Genomic DNA, 22,810 nt, shown 5'->3' on the forward strand with positions numbered 1-22,810 from the left:
CCGTCAGCGTCCCGGAGGCGTACGGCGGGGCAGACCGCTATCTCCCTTATACATTCCACCTTTGTCACTATGCTATCCTATTCTTCCCAGGAGCTCCGCTCTTTCCATAACCCTGCTGACCTCTGTCATGCGGTATTTCCTGGCCGCTATAAGGGTACGCGTAGATGTCCGGGTTGTAATTGGCATCTCACAAGTGTCTCCCCCGCCATATCTAGCAATGAGGAGTGAAATGTCAAACATCTCTGCATGCTCCTTAACACTAGATCAGTCCACAGACATGCCCAGGAGATCTTTGATCTCCTGACCACTGAAACACCTGCTTGTCTGATGTTGACAGAGACATGGCTGAGTGAGTCATCACACCCTGACATTGTATCTGCGATTCCCCCTGACTATAATATCTTCAGGCAAGACAGAGGGAAGGGCATAGGGGGGGAGGCGTGGCTCTCGTGGTGAAAAAAACCTATACATGTTCTGTCATTCACACGGAGACCATCACGGGCGCCGAATCCCTTGCTTTTTCCCTATCTCTCTCATCCCAACAATCTCTCAAGGGGCTTTTAGTCTACAGACCTCCAGGTCCTGCAGGATCCTTTTTTGAGGAACTTCAGTCTGTAATCTCTACATTAGCCTTAAGAGCAGAGCACTGTGTACTTGCCGGAGATTTCAATTTCCATATGGAAGATTGTTCTGATCCGGACACTATCAAGATGAGTGAGATCACGGCCTCTCTGGGTTTGTCCCCCTATTTGTCTGGACCCACCCATGATAAAGGCCACACATTAGACCAGATTTTCTCTACTCTCCCGGTTGAGGTGACGGCACTGCTGCCGGTATTATGGTCCGACCATCGACTAGCCCATTTTTTAATACTAGGCACCAAGAAACCAGCAGCTAATGCCATGAGACAGCAGGGATGTGCCTTTAGGGCATATCATCGGGTGACTCCGGAGTTGTTAGCCCAGGCCTTCCAGAACCATCCCGTCTCCTACACCGGTGAACTGGATAATGACCTGGAAATCCTGCAGACTTGGCTCATAGATAGGCTGAATGAGTTAGCCCCCGTGCTGCCCCCTCGAACCACCGCGAAACGGGTTTCGGCACCATGGTTCACTGAAGTGTTGCCACTTTCCCGTAGACAGTGTAAAGTTGCCGAACGGACGTGGAGGGCTCAGTATGATACAGAGGCGAGGTTGACCTATAGATCTATGATCAAATCTTACCAGCGACAAGTATTTCAGGAAAAAAAATGCTACTTCGCTAGGAGAATCGAGGAAGCAGCAAACTCCTGTAAGGAGATTTTCTCGATTGTCAGGGAATTCACAACTATGCGCTCTAACTCAGTTCAGGAAGCTCCGTCCGAGACTTGGGCTGCCACCATAGCCAATTTTTTCACTACAAAAATTAGACTGATACAGGATTCTTTTCCCAGTAGGCCGTCGATCGATTCTATGAACCTTCCGGAGGGACCAGCCCATCCATTCCCCTCTGGTCCTGTGCTGGCGGTTTTTCCGCCTCTCACGATGTCGTCGTCACTAACACTTATGACGAATCTCAAATCTGGATCGCCACGTGATCCCTGCCCGGCTAAATTCCTAGCTAAAATGGCAGCTATTGTCAACCCTCTAGCCAACCCCATCCTGAATCTTTCCTTAGTCAGGGGGCTATCCCGCAGTCCTGGAAGCAGGCTATGGTCATCCCTCTCCTCAAAAAACCGAGCCTTGCCCCAGAAGTCCCTGCCAATTACAGGCCCATCTCGCTCCTTCCGGCATTTACTAAAATTCTGGAGAAGCATGTACATGGTGTGCTCTCCAATTTCTTGGAGTCCCATGAGCTATTACATCCCTCTCAATCAGGCTTCCGCCCCAATTTAAGCACAGAAACAGCGCTATTGGAGGTTTCGGAGGTCGTTAAGGAGACACTGGATGTTGGAGGCAGGGTGATGTTGGTCATGTTGGACTTGTCGGCGGCTTTTGACACCGTTCCCCACGAGGATCTCCTCGTAAGACTCCATGAGATCGGTCTGAGGGGGACGGTGCTCAACTGGTTTCGTTCTTTTCTAGCCAACCGCCGACAAACGGTCTGGGTCTCCCCTGGATCCGCTGAGATGTCGCCTTTGGGAGTCGGAGTTCCTCAGGGCTCTGTGCTGAGCCCAACTCTATTTAACATCTTTATGACCCCTTTGGCAACATTGGTGGAGTCCTTCGGGGCCCAGATCGTATCCTACGCCGATGACACCCAGCTTCTCTTTACCTGCCGGAAGGGTGAAGAATTCGATGGCGAAAGTATCCGTGAGTGCCTTGGGGCTGTTTTTAATTGGTTCCAACTGAACAGCCTCAAGTGCAACTCAGACAAATCTGAGATACATTTTTTTGGATGTTCATCTGATCCAGATTGGCATGGGTGGTGGCCTGCCGACATGTTCCCTCCAGCTCATTCATCCCAGTCAGCCAAGAACCTGGGAATTAAAATCGACAACGGGCTGACGTTCAAATCCCAGGTGATGGCTCTTACAGGAACATGCTTTGGCATTCTTAGGATGCTCCGGAAGTTCTTTCCGCTACTTTCGGAGGAACACAGGAGAACAACAGTTCAGGTCCTCATTGGATCCAGATTGGATTATGCTAACATCTTATACCTGGGCCTTCCGGAGTATCTCCTACAACGCCTACAGGTGGCCCAGAATGCTGCCGCTCGAGCCATCTTCGGCCTTCATAGGCGAGCCAGCGCCTCCAGCCTATTGCAAGCTTTACATTGGCCGCTGCTCGCTCCTGCAAGTTGGATACCGCCACAAGCACGAGTGCAGTGCTTGAAAAGTGAAGACGGGTGGCTAAAGGCCCTTCTAGATCAGCGCATGTGCACTGCCTAGGCGAGACCTAAAAACTAAGAAGAGCTAAAAGCGAACAGGTAGAGCACCCCTACCTCACTGGCCTATGTCCCATTATTTTTTTTTTAAACTTAATAAGGATATTTTGCCATAGGGTTTGTGGAACGTGGGACGATTTGCAAACCTCTGAATGAAACTCTGAGGTCTGCAAACACTTCATGCTTGGCTACAGCCCAAGGAGAAGCTTCTTGGCCCTCTATTGGTCTTTCCTCTCAGGTTGGTGGGTCCGGGTTCCAGTTTGCAAACACTGTAGGATGCAGAAGGACTGACAATCCTTATGGGTCCGCAAACACAGATTAGGGTTTTAAACCCAAAAAATGGAAAAAAGTGAAACAAACAAACAAACAAACAAATAAATAAATAAATAAATAAATAATAACAGTAAATATTAATTACATAGCCAGGCCCTGGAGCCATCCCCCTAACAGACAAACCCCAGGCTCCTCTTGGTGGGTTTGCTTCTTGCAGAAAGTTGGCCGTCGGCCAGCCTCCGTGCCTAACCTCAGCTACATATGTCAGCATTCTGTGTGCAGTGGGGTTAGCTGCCTTCAGCGGGATAGCAGCAGTGGCTGGATGACTGCAGGCCCTGTGGCTAACCATGCTGCTCACAGCGAAATACCATGTACAGAAGGGGTGGGAATACTTTCATGGAAGCAGGATGTAGTAGGTCATCAAAATCCCAGTAATGCACTGAAAAGTACAGTTAAAGTAAAATTACAGTTAAGATTGTTTGTAGCACCTTAATGTGTGCTTAAAAAACATTCACTAAAAACTCAGTAAAATGATGTTACAGTTAGAACCCATAAAACGTATTATAACTTACATTGAAAAACAAACTTCACACATTCTATAAAAATAACAATTAAAGTGATGTTTTGGTCCTAAAACTTTGACATTAACCATTTATGGTTAGGTAAACTAACATATCGTGCGCCCCCATCATGCACTACTTATAACCTCAGTGATGACATGTTACATGACATCATTGGTGACATCACTGATGACATCCAGAATACCTCTAGAGGCATTCGTTTTCATTTTGGTAACAATGTGGATAATAATTGTGTTATTGATATCATCTTTAACAAGAGTAAAATACCTTTTTGTAATGGCATGCTTTGGAGCTAGTGTTTTGTTACACTTATTAAAGTACTGAATGGACCTTTACTGGCTATATTTGAAAATGTGCAAAATAATGATGGTTCTCTTCTTCTTGCATATAGCTGAATGTCTATATATTGTTTTTCTATGTATATGCTGCACCGAGTGCATTGATACGTTGGGGTGGGTGTATGGGTTTGTGATGCTATTGCTGTATGTGTGTGGCAGTGTATGTGTTAGTGTATGCTACAGGGGGTCAAGGTGTGTGGCTGTAAATCTGGTCATGCTAGTTGCAGTTTGACTAAGTGCATGTTATTTTCCTTTGGTTGCATTTCATAGTGGATATGTGATCAAACGTGGTCATGTGACTTTGCTACATGGCTAGGTTTCTTTTATTAAACATAAATATTACATTTAAAATACTTTAGCATAATTCATTTAATTTCATGAATTTCACTTAACCCCGTGTTACGTGAATTTGCCAGGATTAAGCCATTACCTCCTCGTTCTGTCTCCCCGTCACATTGCTTACAAGTGAGCAGCTAGTCTGCTCCACAGAAACCTAGTACCTAGCAGAGCTTTTTGCCCCTCCCCCAGTATGGCGTCACCATCATGTGACAATAAAGGGGGAGGAGCAGTAGATAAACTTCCTGTTCTTTTTTTTCTGCGTTCGCAGTCTACTGATGTCCTAGCAAGAGCTGTTTGGGGTAAGTTTATCTCTTTTTTTGTTGTTATTGTGGCGGTCTGCTTTAGCGGCCGCCTTTTTTACTTTTTATTGCTTGTGGGACTACCGGAGGTTTGTTCCCTGCTCTTTGTGGCTCCACCTTCTTGCATGTTTATGGGGTGGGGGCCTGTCACTTGCTCGGTCCGCTCTAGCGGCCGGCTGTGCCTCCTTTTTTTGGCTGCTGCTTGCTTTTGGGCACTGGAGTGCTCTGTTCAGTGTTCTCGTGGTGCTCGGTATCCATGTTCTTGGGTTCTATTCTGGAAAGTGCACGGGCAGTTGCTATACAGCTCAATGCTTCACATGAAGTGAGCAGTTGTAGAGCTTGCATGTAGTGTGTATAGGTTCTATCTGTGAACCCACCTTTTTTGGCCTCGTTTTTTGCTCATTACATACGGTGGAGGCATTGCGCTTGAAATCCGTTTGGGTTTCCCTGCGCAGGTTTGATTCCTGTTTGCAGCGTCTTGTGTTTTTGTGCCTCCTCGGCCTGCTCTAGCGGCCGTTCCTCTAGATGCCGGCCTGCTCTAGCGGCCGTTCCTCTCGATGCCGTTCCTAATGCGCCCTGCTTAGCAGGCGGGGTTTTCGGCTGTGTTTCCAGCTGGGTGCTCAGCTCCCTGAGGATGTTTTTGGACCTCCTCGGCCTGCTTTAGCGGCCGTTCCTCTCGTTGCCATTCCCGATGCGCCCTGCTTAGTGGGTGGTGTTTTTCGGCTGTGTTTCCTGCTGGTTGCTCAGCTCCGTGGGGTCGTTTTTGGACCTCCTCGGCCTGCTCTAGCGGCCGTTCCTCTCGCTGCCGTTCCCACTGCGCCCTGCTTAGCGGGGGGGTTTCGGCTGTGTTTCCTGCTGGGTGCTCAGCTCCCTGGGGACGTTTTTGGGAAGCCGGATGCTTTTTCAGCATCCCCCCCCCCCCTGTTTCCCGTATGAGGACTGGGCCTCGTGGCTTCATGCTTTTCCGGGCGGGTCTCTTTTTCTTGGGTCCTGTCCTCTGTGGCTGCTTTGTGTCCTCCTCTCTAGCGTTGCTGCCGTGGTGCTGGATGCCTCTTCTCCTGCGGCCTCTCTTGGTTCTCTCAGTGCACTGTCATCTCTCGCGATGTACTGTACTGCGCCTTGTTTGACTGCTGCTCTGCAGGCAGTGTGGTGGTGCTCTATGAATGCACCTCTTTGCATCCTTGCGCCTGCTTCTTCGTGTGGAGGTTGCTGCTGCCTTCTGGGCTCGGCTGGCTGTTGGTGGGGTGTGGCGTTCCTCTGCTGCTTCCCGCTTTTTTGTCGGGGCGTGGGCCTGTTCTGCTAACGTGGTCCGGGCCCTGGTTTTTCTTTTGCGGGATGGTGTGGATGCCTCCTCTCTCTTGTCCCTCCTGGTGTTGCGAGTGCACTGGTTGTTGTCCCTCTGTGTGCCACTGTGCTGCTTATGCTGCTTCGGTTACTGCATGGCATCCCGCCTGGTTGCGTTCTGGGTAGGCTGGATCTTCTCAGTGGTCGGTCCTGCTTGGGGTGCCCTTTGTGGGTTCCCGTGGACGTGCTTGTGGTGCAGCGTGCTTGTAGCTCCTGTATGCCCTCCTTCTCGGGGACGTGGGTTTGCCTGCCGCCGTGCCTTTGGGCCTCCTGCTCGGGGTACTTCGCAGCCCTTTTTGTGACTGGGGTCATAGCCGGGGAACCCTGAGGGTGCCTGGTCCCGTGCCCCTGCCGGTGTTGCTGCCACCACTTCTTCCTCTTCCAGTTGGCTTTCTGCCTATGCCTGTTGGTGGTCGCCTCCAGTCCTTCCTGTCCCAGTGGTTGTCTGTTCCGGTTGCCTGGGCGGTTCGGTCTGTGTCGGAGGGTTGCCTGTTGGTGTTTTCCTCTCCTCCCCCTCCGGGTTTCATTCTGGCTCCCCTGCCCCGTCTTCCTCTGCGTCGGAAGGCGTTGCTGGCAGGTGTGCGGCTTCTGTTGGAGGTGGTGGCTGTTGTGGGGGCTGCTGTTCGCTCCTTTTTCTGGTCTCCAGGAAGGATTCTTTGGTTCGGCGTCCTGTTTTGATTCTGAAGCGGGTCTATCACTTCGTTCTCCGTCGTCCATTCCGGATGGTGTTTCTGCTGTCCTTCCTGCCTCTGGTGCTTCCGGGTGGCTTCCTGGCGGCCCTGGATCTGTTGATTGCGTTTCTGCAACCGAGGTGCTTTGGCTCGTTGGTGCGTCTTGTCCCTTTGGTGATGCCCGCCCTCACGGTCTAGGGTTCGTGTCCTCCCAATGCTGTGTGAGTGTCCCCAGGTGGTATGTTTTGGGGTTTTCGCCAAGCTCTTGGCCCCTCTGGTGGGTTTTCTTCATTCCAGGGGGCTGCATGTGTTTCCCTTTCTGGTTGACTGGCTTCTTCAGCCCCCGGACGTCCTCCCTGGTGCCCTCCTGGTTCCTGTGGTTCCTGGGGGCACTCTTCCTCTTGGCCCTGGGCATGGTATTCCTCTCCCAGGGGCGCCAGTTGCTTTTCTTTCCCGCTACGGGCCTCTGTTCCCTGTCTCTCCGGGGATTCGGGCAGTTCTCCAGTAGTTGTTGTCCCCTCGGTGTTTTTCCCGGGGGTTCGTCCTCCTTCCTCCTCTGGCTGTGGTTGTGTTGTCCGCAGATGCCAGTGCTTTGGGGTGGGGTGCCGTTCTGGGTGCCTCCTGGGCTCCGGTCGGTGGTCCCGTTTCGAGTCCCTAGAGTCCTTGGCTTGGAAGGTGTTGTGGGCGGTTTGGTTGGCTCTTCTTTGGTTCGCTCCTCTCCTTCAGGGTCGGACGGTCTCTGTGCAGACTGACAATCAGGTGGTTCGTTCTTTTGTGTATCACCTCGGTGTCCCTCTGTCTGTCCCCGGATCTGTTCGATCTGATTGTCCTCAGGTTCTGCCTTCCTTGGCTGGATCTTTTTGCCTCGGAGGATTCCGCCCTTCTTCCTCTGTTTTGCAGCATCGTTCCCTCTCCGTTGGCGTAGGCCACCGATGCTTTCTCGATTCCGTGGTCGGTGGGTCTGCTATTTGCCTTCCCTCAGTTTACCTTCCTTCCGCGGGTCCTCCGGTCGATTCGGTTGGATCGGGCAGAGTTTCTCCTGGTGGTTCCGGAGTGGTCTCGGCAGTCTTGGTTCCCCCTTCTGCTGACCTTTTCTGTTTGCCCTCATTGGAGGTTTCCCCTGTCTCCCTCCCCCCTGCGGGCTCCTCTTCTCAATCTTGCCTCCCTGCGCCGCATCCGGCTGGGGGTTTGGCACTTGAGTGGTTGAGTTTGCTGGGTCTGGGTTGCTCGGTGGAGGTTGCCCGATGTCTCCAGCTTTCCCGGCGTCCTTCCTCCTTGAAGTCGTATGCCAGTCACTTGAAGAGTTTCTCCACCTGGTGTCTTGGGAGGGGTCTCTCTTCTGCCTCCTGTGAGGCCGTGAGGGTGTTGGACTTCTTGCGGGATGGTTTTGTCTTGTGGCTTGCGGTTTCTTCCCTGCTGGCGCGATGGGCTGCCATTCTTGCTTTTCGGGGTTCCTCTGTTTCCTCTGTCTCCCCGTTGGTGGTTCGCCTTCTGGGGAGTTTCTTGCTTCAACGTCCTGTCTCTCGTTCTCCTGTGCCTCCTTGGGATCTTCCCTTGGTTCTGCGGGCTTTGTCGGGTCCTCCTTTCGAGCCTTTGGACTCCGTGGCCCTGACGTTCCTTTCTGCTAAGGTTATTTTCCTGGTGACCATTACTTCTGGGCGGTGGGTTGGTGTGATTGGGGCGCTGCTGGCTTCTTCCCCCTTCTTGCGCTTTTGCGCTGCCATGGTCATTCTCAGTCCGAGTCAGTTCTTTCTTCCTATGGTGGTGTCTTCTTTTCACTGTCAGGAGGATGTTGTTCTCCCGGTGTTTTTTCTGGCTCCCGCCTCTCCTGTGGAGGTGATCCTCCATTTGTTGGATGTGCTGAGGGATCTCAGCATCTACTTGGAGCGTACAGCTGATTTCCGTGAGGTTGATTCCTTGTTCATCGCCTATGGCCTCTCGGGTCTGGGGCTTCGGCCTTCTTTGTCTTCCTTGTCTCGTGGGGTCCTGGGCGCAATGGTTTCTGCTTACGATTCTGCCCACTGTCCTCTGCCTTCTTCTGTTCAGGGTCGGTCGACTCGGTGCGTGTCGTCCTCCTGGGCCATGTTGTAGGGGGCCTCATTGAGGGTCATTCGCTATGCTGCCACGTGGGCTTCTCCCCATACTTTTGTTGCACATTGTCGTCTTCAGTTGGGGGTGGCGACCTCTGCTGCCTTTGGGGCTCGTGTCCTGTCTGAGGTACATGTTTTGTGGAATGTACTGTTTTCGGTTGATTGAAATGGACCTGTTTTTTCTCGAACCTTCTGGTCTGTTTTTTTCTTACAATCACCGTGTGCTTGGGTATGGGGTCACTTGTAAGGAATGGGACTGGGAGACAGGACGAGGAGGTAATGCCCGGTTACTCACCGGTAATATCCATTACTCCGAGTCCTGGTCTCCCCGTCCCATTCCTGAGCCCTTCCCTCCCTCCCTCTTTTTAGGTCTCGCCTGTTGATGCGCATGCGCATCGAGATTGCGAGACTATGGGGGCTTAAACAGTCTTTAACCAACTTGCAAGGAATTGTGGCGATTCCTTGCAGTGCCCGTGAAATTCAAGCTCAATGCGCATGCGCATTGAGCTTAAAAGCGCGTGCACATGCCCCCAGCCGCCTGCCTTGCATGTATTTTCCCTCAGGCGCACTCCTCCCACACCCCCGCTCCGCCCCCTCCCCTGCCTGCCGTGTCGCATTTCTTCAGTTCCCTCAGCCGCACTCCAGGCCCCTGCTGCTTTCACACCCTCTCCCCGCTCCGCCCCCTCCCCTGCCCGCCGTGTCGCATTTCTCCTCCCCCCTCCCCTTCTCTGCCTTCCCTCCGTCTTGTCTCTTCACTTCTTGGTTGCATATGCCGCTAGGCCGTGCCTCCCCTACTCTCCTCCCCCCTCCTCCTCCTACTCTCCTCCCCCCTCCTCCTCCTACTCTCCTCCCCACTCTCTCTCTCCCAGCACAACCTTGCCGCTCAGGTTTGGACCCCCAGAGCGTTTACTTTTCAAAGTAAGTCGCAGATTAGAGCGTTACTTGCAAATCTCCAAGGTGAACTCTTCCAAAGTCGCCCCACCCCAGAAGAAGTCACCATCTGCCACTGGTGTGGTCTTTCACATAGGTAGTAGCCTTCTGCAAGCCAGAAAAGACTGGGGACGGCGACACCATCACCTCCCAACCCCCCAACTCCCCACCTTCACGCCCTCCTCCATTTCCATCTACACTGCCCCTCCTGCTCTGCAGAGTGGTTGTGACAAAAGCCAGCGAGCTCGCTCCGCCGCGGCCACTCCCCTCTGCCTGTGCATTTCCAGACATGTTCATTAGCCTCGCAACAGACACCTTTGGGGCTGCCCTGCATGTCTAATTCATTCTCCAAACGTTCCATTTTTGCCAGCGCAAACGAAACGATGGGCTGAGAGTCAGCGTCGGGGAAGATGGTCGAGGTATTTTATGCGGTATTGATGGGCCAATAAGGGTAGACATCGAGGAAATTCTGTGGGTAAAGCTTTTGAAGAAAATTATACAAATATTTCATTATTAAGACCTGGTAATCGACTAAATGAAGTAAACATTTAGATCCAATGAATTCACAATAGCGGATTACGCAAGTCATAATTGTACTGTTTATAAACTTGATAGATTTGTGGTAAAAGTTTGTCTTCTAATGTACTTGAAGATCAAAAAGTCTGTTTAATAATTTATGTTGTTGAATATCAGGACATTCACTTATGGGCTGGCTTTGGCAGATACTGTATGACACAAGTTTAATCTCTTCGCCGCAAAGAAATGGAATCTAAACTCCCTCACCCACAATGCTTTTGAAAAACCCAGAGGTACGGGTTGAGCACTAATACAATAGCTCCGCCCCCTGCTCTACGCCCCCTCCCTTCTCCAACCCCTCCCCACTCTCTCTCCCAGCACAGCACCATCAAAAAACCCCAGCCGACAGTGCAATAGGTCTCGCAGCATTTGAGTTAGAGCTTTTAGAAATGTTTATGGCTTTTTTTATTTGTAATTCTTTAGCATTGGCTACAGGAAACAAAAATGCTAAAGATTTACAAAAAAAAACCATAAACAATTCTAAAAGCACTAACTCTAATGATGCGAGACCTATTGCATTTCCAATGCTTGTTGGTTTTGGGGTGATTGTTTCGTTTCTGGGGTTTTTTCTTTGGTATTCTCAGGAAGTTTCTCTACTGCTCCTCCCCCCTTTATTGTCACATGATGGTGATGCCATACTGGGGGAGGGGCAAAAAGCTCTGCTAGGTACTAGGGGCCTTATTTATGAAGGCCTTGCGCCACCGGTGCGTCACTTTTTCCCATGTTAAAAGTGACGCACCGGTGTCGCAAGGCCTTCATAAATAAGGCCCCAGGTTTCTGTGGAGCAGACTAGCTGCTCACTTGTAAGGAATGGGACGGGGAGACCAGGACTCGGAGTAATGGATATTACCGGTGAGTAACCGGGCATCATGATCCATCATGTAGTTATGTAGGTGTTTGGTGCTAAATTATAGAGCAGGAACAAAACGAGCAACCCGAGCCGCCATTGTTTCTGGCAACTATGTTTTTCTGTGCTATTTTTGTGTGAAATTCATCCTTGAGTAAAAAAAAGGGTGCATTTTGTGTTAAAATATAGCGCTAAATGATAGATTTGCATTTCATGTAATTGTGCATTATTTCACATAATGTTCCTGAAATGTCATGATTATGTACAAAGTGCACACATTTTGCACAGCCCTCGTTTCTATATGATGAGACATGTGTTGTAGTAGGATACTAAATGTTCCACGTTTCACAGAAATTGTGTGTTATATTACGATACATGTTTCATGTTGAGAAGGTGGGTGTCTGGCAGTGAGGTGGACGGTGTCTTTGACTATGTTGTTTCTTGTATATTGGTCTATAACTCTTGCTCTGTGAGTGAATAATATTGAGTGTATTTCAAGACAAAATCCTTTTTTTATATGATTGTAGGTGTGTTGAAGTATAAAGGACAGTTATGTTTCTGTAGTAGTGGTTATGGTATGATTGCTAATTACATAGATTGATAGATCTACAACACGCATATCATTAGGAAGAGCACTATGTAACACAGTTGGTAAATATTAATCTACTTAGTAACAATGTTCTACACTGAAAGTAAACAGAGTAGTGGTACAGTTGGGGCGATTTGCTGCTAGTCCAGGGCCTCTTTACGTCAAATGTTCATGTTCTTCCTTATTAACACCGTAAATGTAAAAATCTGTTTCTAACGCTGTTTTGAGCACCACATCTACTGTAAAGCACATACCCCCGTTCATAAAAACAAGCACTGGCAAAGCCACAGGCACCTCTTCCTAGGTCACAGTGCGTAGGTCCCATTCGATGGACTTCCATTCCGGGCCCACACCTCTCACTGATTCTTGGTACAATCGTGGCCCCACGTCAACTCCAGGGCATGGTGAAGTTGGCAGGCGAGTGCCTTGTCTAGATACTTTGTTGGCAGTACTAGTGTCGTAATCTGAATAGTTCACAGGCCTGCTACCTAGATTACATCAAGAGCAGGATGCAAACAAAGCACAGGTTCCAGCCAGGCAGTGTAAGATTCAGGTACTTTCTAGCATTCTGGCCTTTATACCTAGGGGGGCGGTAAAAGATGTTTTGCCATTTGTTTAGGCATTTTAACATAACATTTGTAGCTCATGCTCCTATTCTATGCTATCTAGCTGATATTTATTGATGCTCATTTGCTGATGCCAAGTACTAAGCTTCTGCTTTGGAGACTTGTTTAAAGTTAATTAGGCTGTCAAATGGTCTCACTGTCTCACTTCAAGGCACCTTCATATATAAATGTATGTGTGTGTGTATATATATATATATATATATATATATATATATATATATGTGTGTGTGTGTATGTGATTGTGTGTATATATATGTGTGTGTGTGTATGTGAGTGTGTGTATACATATGTGTATATGCGTGTGTGTATATGTATGTGTATGTATGTATATATGTGTGTATCTATGAATATATATGTATGTATATATGTGTGCGTCTATGTATATATATGTATGTATATATGTGTGTGTCTATGTATATATATGTGTGTATATATGTGTGTGGTTATATATATATATATACACATATTTCTGTGTGCATATATATACACACCTGTGTGTGTGTGTGTATATATATATATATATATATATATATATATATATATATATATATATATATATATATATATATATATATATATATATATCTTCAACGAAGAACGGACACAGCCAGCTCCAATTTGCAACCAGAGCATCTGAAGCACCACAGCACAAACAGGGTCCAACACTCGTTTTCAGGTATGTTTTTTTATTATTCTTTCAACACCATTGTGCAGACAAAAGAGGACGGTCAACGCGTTTCGGCGGTTGCCTTCGACTGGACCATATATATAATAACCCTCTTTACTCCGCATTGTGACAACGCATACCATTTCTCGCAAATCGTTACAACGACTTGCAGATCGGAGGCGCTGGATGTTGGAATAGTAAAATTTACAATTCCAACTCCAGCCAGTGCGGACTTTAGGGAAGGTGTTGGAAGTGTTTCTTCCAGCTCAGGAAAATCCGGAAGGTGCGACGCTTTTTCACTCCAGCAGCCATGATCCAGGTGGTGATTACCATGGTTTTGTCCCACCTGGATTATAAAAATTCTATATACCTAGGCCTACCCCTATATCTATTGAAGCGCCTCCAGATGGTCCAGAACTATGCAGCCAGACTGATCACTGCGCAACCCAGATGGCACTCAGCTTCTCCTCTGCTTAGGGACCTTCACTGTCTCCCTCTGGCCCAACGTTGTTCTTTCAAAACTGGCTGCATGATCTTTAAATCTCTCCATTGCAAAAGCCCTAAATTCATAGACAATCTCATCACCAGGCACACCGCCTCCCGCAATCTGCGTTCTGCTCACCAAGCCCTCCTCCAGACACCTGCCTTCAAACGCAAATGCTCTGGTGGTTGCAGATTTGCTGTTCTTGCATTTCGCCTTTAGAACACCTTCCCCTTTGAGATCAGGTCCTGCCCGTATCTCATGTCTTTTGGGAAAGCTTTAAAAACATGGCTTTTTAAACAAGCGTATCACTGATTGCCCTCTCCTCACGTCCTCAGGCTCCGTTCTCTGTCTATTCTAGCGCCAGGAAACCAATCGGTGGCAGTGCGCTCAACAAATAATTTTTAACATTAACATTAACATTTTAAATCTAACACTTTCTCCCCCCCTCTGTAAGTGGTTGTAACGACTTGAGGAGTAATGGTATGCGTTGTCACAACGCGGTTGTTATAACGACCGCGTTGTGACAGCATGCGGTGTAACGGATGCAGACTGAAGGTGCGTTTCCTTATATATATCCACAACAAAAGTCAAAGGTATGTGCGCTCTCAGGAAAACAGGATCCAGACCTCAAAGTGATCTAGCAAAGCATTTATTTACACAACGCGTTTCGACTATAAAAGTAGCCTTGGCCACGTGTAAAATGCACAAACGGGGACTGGCTTAAATAACATCACATGGTGCATACATAAACATGAAAAGAATGATCAAAGTCATGTGACGCAGAGTCATCAGCAGCCGCCATATTGTAGTGGTCAAAATGAAAATTATAACAGGCACAAAGAATCATACAATTGTGACTCAAACGTGCACCTAGGTTCGCTAAAAAACTGCATAAATATGCATTGCGGTAAACATTGTCAATTGTAAAAATTACTTTGCGCTGGTGTCGCTCCTAACGAGTGCTATGAGTCTGAGCGTATTGCGCTGCTGGGGCGAGCAATGTCTGTGATATCACCACTCTGTGGAGGCACTAGTTGAAACCCAAAGTGGATGAGACTAAAGCCATCAAAGCCCTCGCGGGTAAGTACGCGTTAATGCAAGTGCAATATTGACATGCGCTGGCTCACTGTCAGCAACATCTGCTTAACGTTGGAGACTATGACTCATTTGATGGTACAGTGCCCAAGTGGGCATAAATGGCACAACTTGAGTAAAACGCCAAATGTGGCAGAGTGTGGGCAAGTACCCAAAGGAGAAGCCACTGACATTACATGGGCTGGTGTATATATATATATATATATATATATATATATATATCCCCACAGACTCCCTGGTCTGACCAGGGCGTCTTTTGAGCCCGTTCAGACCAATCCCTGCACTACTCTGCAGCACAGGGATTCCCTGGGAGTCTTCCCCAGGGCTGCTGGGGCCAAGGAAGAGGCCAGCTGGAGTATTGCGACGTGGGAGGAGGGCGACGTCGTCAGGTAAGTTTTTTAAATTATTAACCCATTGTACCTCCCCTCCCCCGCACTCGCTCTCCACCCCCTCGGCTCTCCCCCACCCGCCCACCACCCTTTGTTAGTGGCGGCTGCCACTGTGTCATTGGCAGCGCTAACAGGGGCAATGGGGGGGTGGAAGCTGCAATGGCCGCCTCACCAGGGCCCTGGCGCTTATTTTTTTTTTTACAAGTTAAGCACTGTACAACATTGCCTTTGGGGGTTCATGGTGAGAGAGGAAGGGTCCATTTTGGACAAATTCATATCTCAGTCTTTGCATTGGTCAGGTGGAGGAAGGAGTTTAAGCAGGGCACAAGTCCTAAAAAAAGAAGTGGAGGGACGTTGATGTCACGACAGGAAGTGACGTCACGAAAGGTGGCTTGCACCATCAAACTCATTGCCTCCCCTCGCTCACCCCTTAGATGCGATTGCATCAGAGAAGCCAGTGCATGAGCAGCGTTCTGAATGGGCTCCGATCTCGCCCCAGAGAGGCCAAAGAGTGAATGTGTGGCTCCATTTGCTCCAGTTACCGAGCTCCCGGTAAATTAAGTGGGGGGACGCAGTTCACCCGCGTGGTACCCCGCCTCGAGCCCTGTAAGTGGAGCATCAGGATGTAGAAGTTTTGCGAAGCAAGCATTCATTTGGGCATTTTTCATTCTCTATTCTGCATACCTTCGGAGCATGCAACACATGCTCACAAAGGCAGGGCTCCTTCAGTCTTACTGTGGACGCAGCTGAGTGCACCTTCACAGATCCCAGGAGCCCGAGAAAGAAGCGTTCCCGATTACACACTTGTTCAGTCCTGCCTGTTGTCTGTTCTCCAGAGTCTGTTAACTCGCAATCAGGCGGAGACGTCTTTTCCTAATTGAGTTTCATCCTGATTCTCAAGCGTTTTAGCATATACCCAAACAGCCCCTCACACCTGCGATGTATAGGGATCCTCTTAAGAGTTGCGAATCCTGTCATTTTCTAAATTGCAGAGTTCACAATCAGAAAATGGTTTTGTACATTTCCTCTCCGAAAATCAACAATCTAAAGCCAGACTCGCCCGATAGTGACCTGAGTCGATGTTGCTAAAGAGCGTAGGGGTTGGAGGACTTCAGGCCCGCAGGGAGAGAGCGTCACCTCCCAGAGCGTAGGCACCGTGGGGTGAATCACGCTTAATCTTTGTAATGTGGCTGCTTGAAGCCGCCTTTATTTTAACATTTCTCCATGCTTACAGTGTGTCATAGAGGTCTGAAGCAGACATTAGGTAGCGTTTAGTGCTATATAAGACATCAAATAAAACAGCACACAGGAGCTGAGTGAAAATGGAATCGGTAGAACGGGTTACCACAAAAAGTAATGTGCAGTAACACATAGAGGTGGGCGAGTAAACACATTAACAGGGAGAGACGAGCCGAGCCAAGGGTATGATAGCACTCTAAGGGTCTAATTACGAGTCTTGCAGCCCGAGGACCGCCAGACTCACGGGGGCACAGCAGTACCCAACCACCACTGCACCGCAAGTCCGACAGTCATAAACACAACTTTGGCTGTCGGACCGCAATTGGACCACTGCAGCCACCAGGAAACCGCTGTTCCATGGCGGCGGTGCGGCGGTCAGGGCCTCAGTAATATGCTGGTGGTGCTGCTGCAGCACCACCATGTATATTACGAGTTTCAGGACCGCCAGCGGAGTAATGGAGATCTGTACTCCATGAAAAGGCTAGTGGTCCTGAAAGAAAGTGGGCCCTACAGTTGCATATTTGCATTGGGATGCACGCAGGGGGGCACAACAGGTGCCCTCATGTGTGCATGCACCCCAGTTCCTGCACGGCATAGACATTACAGTCCATGCAGTGCAGGGACTTTCTTTAGCATTCCCATTGTGGTGACCCTTTTCAAAGGCTCCGCCATGGGGCTGCCCAAAAAAGCCCGCCAGATATGAGGAAACTCATGATCTGGCGGGCAGTGGGCACACAGGTTTAGCGGTGTGGGAGTGGGCCGCCAGGGTAGCAGTCCGGTCCTGCACCACAAATCTCGTAATCAGGCCCTAAGAGTACAAGACTGAGCCGAGCCCTAAAAATAGTTGCCATCTAATTGAAAGGTACTGTCATATGTGATAACGAACAAAAAAGGAGGCTCTGAAAAGAAAATATTTGCCTAGGATCACACAATTTATTGATAGCGAAGAAGCAAGGTTTGGTCCGAGGTTTTCTGGTTTCACAATATGCAATTAACCGAGTAGATGGCTACCTCTTTTCTCCTTTTTAACACCAGAGGTTTATGCTTTGATTTTTAAAATTGTTGGTGCATGATCTCAGAGCATGGATGGCAGGCCGAAGCTTGCAAAAAACAATGGGTATGCTCAGACGTGAGTCCCATGCTCTCCACACCACTGGATTCAAGCAAGCCGGGCTGAAGACGGCTGGAATGCCGGAAACCGGTAATAAAAAGGCAATAATTGTTTTGGGGGTTTTGCTAGTTAATAATGTGGGTATTTAGGGGCCTATTCCGATGTCAGACGAAACTAAGTCTGTCCGACATTGGGCAGGAGCTGTAACCGACCAACCTGCACCTGGTGCCTGCCACCGGGTGCAGGGATCAACGGAGGGGCACCATATGTGCCCCCAGGCTGCCATCTGGCGGCCTCACACCCATGGGGACACTGCTGGGGGCCCCCAGAGACAGCTTCCGACTGCCTTTTCCTGACGGACAGACCGACACGAAAAGGCAGTGAAACACTGCCATCGTACTCCCACGGTCGCACAGAGGCGACCAGGGGAGTACTGGAGGATTTGCAGACTGCAGACAGGCTCTACGAGCCTGTCGTCCGTAATCCGGAAATTGCTCCTTCAGGAAGGAATCTGATCGGGACTGACCGATTCGGTCGGAAGGACTCCGAAGATGGTTCGGAGCCCTTCCGGCCGAAATCGGAATCGACCCCTTAATGTGAACGTTGTACTTACTTGTGCGGATAGATGGCATTATGTAAATCTTTTAACAGAGAATATGCCCCGTTCCAAATCATAAAAATGTTGTCTATATAGCGACAGCAAAAATGTACCTGGTTCTTAAAGGGATTGGTGTCGCTATATATCCATTTTTTTCAAATTCTGCCATCACTAAATTAGCTATACAACTTGAGCACATTTTTACAATTGGCCCCTTTGTTTGTAATAGAGGATATTAGCTTTCTGCATTCTGTCCATCAACTGTGGTTTTTGCATTTGTCACCCCGAGTGGGATGGGTATGCTCAGACGTGAGTCCCATGCTCTCCACACCACTGGATTCAAGCAAGCCGGGCTGAAGACGGCTGGAATGCCAGAAACCGGTCCTCGGAAGCTTGTTTCCGGTCCAGGGAAGGCATGGCTTGGCAGTTCGGGCTGGACTGTTCCCATGAGGCACAGGGTCAGACTGATTTGAATATGGCCATGTCTGAACTGGGGTGGTGTGGAGTGCAAAAAAACGATAGATTTGGGCCCAGATCTCTGTACTGGGGTGAATGTATGACATTGTTCTGCATTCTGTCCATCAACTGTGGTTTTTGCATTTGGCAGGCCGAAGCCACGTTAAAGCTTGCCTCGTATTTCGCTTTAAGATGCAAGAGGACCTCAAGCTGAGCTAGAGCCAGGTCTCTGGCTCGAGCCTAGCTCGAGATTTAAGTAGCTCGGCCACCTCTAAAAACACAGGCATAGCAACCCACCCTGCTATACTGACTCAGACATCCCTCCCCCAAAAAAAGCATGTATTATGTTGGAGGAAAATATTGCTTGAACGTTACCAAACAGCTTATCTTGTCAGTGAAGTCTCCACATAAAAATGGAAATAGCAACAAAACAGAAAGCTTAAGACGGGCCTGATTACGACTTTGGTTTGCTGCGCTGGCTTTGCGTAGGCACAGCACCGCCAAAGCCGTGCATGGCCCGTCCACAAGATACGAGTTCAACTCGTGTCTGGCGGGCTTTTCTTTTGCCGCTCCCAGGGCAGTGCCCTGGAAATAGGAAATGCAATGGTAATGCAAAAACAGTGCTGACACTCGGGGTCCATGCAAAAACGGGGGCACATGTTGGGCCCCCCTGAATGCATCCCCATGGTGACGGTGGCATGGGGGCCCTGTAGGGCTCCCTTTGTTTCCCCATCACCAGCCTTTTCATGGCAGGCTCACCGCCATGAAATGGCAGGCACCGGGAAAATCAGAATAAACTTGCGTATTGTTTACCCCTTTCTGCAGTGACGGACTGGCAATAGCAGGCATCGAGCATTTCCCTTGGAGGCCAACTTTGCTGTGCTGGGGCCCGTTTTTAGGTCTTGCCCTAGCGATACACTGCGCAGCAGTGTTCACGCAGCCAGAGTCCTTTTGGCAGGGTTTTGCAAATGGACCTGGAAATTCCACATGCTCGTGCGTGTGAATTTCCATTTGCGGCCTGCTATTAGCCTTTCAGAGCTTGCTGTTTTGTAAAATAGACACCAATAGGCCAGAGGCGGGTGCAAAGCTCCGCCCCTGGTCTATTGGTGTCTATTACGCGCATTTCCTGACATATGCTTTCAATTATCGTGCCCAGACGCGGGCGCGATAATTGAAAGCATATGGCGCGCGCGCACCACCCGCAGTTTTTTTGTTTTCAAAAGCGATCCCCGATCGCTTTCGGTTTTGCGATGCCGGCGTCGCTTTTCACATCCCCCAGAACTGTGCTTGTTTTTATTCCTGACGACTGTGTTGACGTATATTTTTTACTGCTCTTTACCACCTCACAGTTGATTACTTATCTCGGACTCCCCTCGCTGCTCCCCCACACCCCCTGCAGAAGCGGGGCGGAGTCAGGGAAGGTATACAACCAGCATTGTTTGGCACTAACGAGGGAGGCAGGGGTGCCGGGATGGGTACACCGACCCCACAGCCGTGGCGCACAGCTTTGCTTTCTCCTACCGCATAAATGAGAAATCCCTGCTGCATAACTTGACCGACCACTACCCTATTTCCAGAGGGCTTGATAAGGAACTACCATGAGGGTCCTAGCCGCAATGGGACAGCAAGACTTCAAGGGGCAGGGGGACTCCTGCGAACACGGGGCAAGGTTTAAAGTGGCAGCAATTCAAATGCAATAGATACTCACTGTGCGGGCCCATTAAGATGGTTTAGAAATGAGGTCTCAAAGCCGGTATTACAAAAGCATCCGACCCGTCACATTCCAGCGCTATGAAATCGAAAGCGTGCACTTGGGCACTATAGTCTTTAATTGTTCAATATGCCTCCATGCCATGCATCGTCGGCAAGTATGCTAATGCATATCACACTACTCATATATTGCAGCACTGCTTGTAACCTTTTCTCAGGGTTTGTGTCCAACCAGCAACTCAGGACGAAAAATTTGCAAATGTTTTTGTTCCATGAACACAGTCAGATACTCAACGGTGTTTACCCCTCCTTTCAACATTACTATGAATTTCAGCGTCACTGCTTGTAACCTGTTCTCGGGGTTTGTGTCCAACCAGCAATGCAGTACGAAAAATGTGCAAACGTTTTTGTTCCATGAACACAGTCAGATACTTAACAGTGTTTCACCCTCCTTTCAACATTACTACGCATTTCAGCACCAAACTTGAATTCATGTTTAGTTCTTGATAAAAGCAATACTATAATATCGTATGGGTGGGGGGTTCCATTCTGACCTATGCCGAGGAGGGGACACCAGGTATCCGTTCTGGGTTCTTGTGTGTCAGGAGTTAGTGCAGCTACTTCAACAGAAGAAAACGAACTATAATTTTCATAATGCACCACTAGTGAATCGATGCATTCAATAGAAACTCACTGTGCAGGCCATAAAGAGGGTTTAGAAAGGAAAACTCAAGGCAGGTTTTACAAAAGCATCCTACCCCGTCACATTCCAGCGCTATCAAATCCAAAGAGTGCACTTGGGCGCGATTATGTCCAACCAGCATCGCAGTACGAAAAATGTGCAAACATTTTTCTTCCATGAACACAGTCAGATGCTTATCAGTGTTTACCCCTCCTTTCAACATTATCACGCATTTCAGCACCAAACTTGTTGTGAGTTTCAACTTGAAAAATGTACAATTTTTGCTGTGTTTTGTGTGAAGCTCACTGCCGCTAGATTGATTCTTTGAACAGGAGCGTGCCTGTGAAGTTTCTGTTAAGTCTACTAAAGTCCTCTCTCTCGCTCTTGATATTATTTCTATATATCTGCATTCACCCCCCACTCATCCCCCTGCGAATGGCCTTGTCATGGCCTGTGACTCGTGCTCTTGAATAGAACATGTGGGGTGATTGTCTGGTCGTTGTTACCCGTGAATGTTATTTCATTGCCCTAGCCAGTGAGGAATATGATCTCCAAGTGCCTTTATCACCTTATCCCTTTACATTTCACCTGTAGTTCTGTGACTTGTGTTCCCACTATTTTTCCGCAGCTTGCGCCGGTTTAGTCCCCCCATGCACCCAAATGTTCTGCATTATACCGCATAATTTGGCCTCTTTTTTCTTTTTTTTTTATACCCAACCCTGCCGCACACTATAGCCCAAGCCATTGTTGCTGCTCATTTATCTTATGCAACTAACAACCATTGACAAAGCCAATAGACCCGACCTATTATCAGTATGCGGCTACTCATTGTATCATATCTGGATGCAATGACAGAAACAGCCAAAATACAAGTGGGGCAGCACACTAAGCTAAGCACAAATTATTATTTTTTTGCACGTTATTGAAGCCACTCCCTTTATTACATTACCCACGCTGCTGGCGTTATCCTTTCAATCCACTTTTTGCTGATGTACTGTCCCTCACATTTTAGCAAATGAAGGCGTTATGTGGGGCTGTTAGGGCAGGACGATGGTAGGTGATATTGCACATTATTTCACCCTTCACCCCCTCTCAACCGATTGTAAACTCCTTCAGTACTGTGCACCCCATCACACACTCGCACAAAGCTTACCATCGCTTCGTGATCTCTTCGGAGAGGTCAGGTATTGGATGGGCGTGTCTCCTGTTAAGGGGCATCATTCATTCCAGTTACTTTACACAAGGTCACATTCATTTTTATTGTCCTGGGAATATTAGCTTATTCGTCCAGAACTATAGGATGTCAAGCGACTCCCTGACTCAAACCCGATTCCCAGTTCTAAAGCCAGCAGGTCCGGCCATTACACCTCATCCAGGGGTAAGGGGAGAGGGGCAGGCAATGCCACATGGAGGCTCAGCTCGTCATGGGCTCGAGGTGCCAACAGGACCTCAGACTGAGCCAGAGCCAGGCATCTCCCCCCCCACCCCACCCCCCTCCAGTATTCAGGGAGCTGAGCCGAGCCTGCCAGGACCTCTCTGCAGGCCTCTGCTCTGCTGATGTGGATGGCATTAAACGAAAAGTGTACTGTAAGGTGATGTCACGAGTCCTTGCTTCTTTCCTGATGGCTCTGCGCACAAGGCGTCTCTTCTCCTTCTCTGTACATCTATCTCCCGTAGCGCCTCGCTCTGCACACAGCTGCTTTCTCCTAGCACTGACTGCTTCTAGCTCACTAAAGCCTCACTAAAGCTTGACGATGAGTTCAAGCGCACAAAAGACCTTTTACAATAGTTGACTAGTTATCTTTCATTTGTTTATTGGTGCATTTGGATGTTAAACAGGTACTGCTAATAAGGTGAAATCTTTGCCCAGATGGTGTTACCGTGAGTAAAAAAGACAAAATAGTTAAGTAATATTACAAAATGTGTTGCATTATGCCGCATAATTTGCCTTTTCTTCCCATATAATTTAGCTGCATACTTTGGTCCATCACTGCCACATAATGCCAGTGGT

The sequence above is a fragment of the Lissotriton vulgaris genome, chromosome 11 (assembly GCF_964263255.1).
Source record: "Lissotriton vulgaris chromosome 11, aLisVul1.2, whole genome shotgun sequence".
In the NCBI taxonomy this organism is placed as follows: Eukaryota; Metazoa; Chordata; class Amphibia; order Caudata; family Salamandridae; genus Lissotriton; species Lissotriton vulgaris.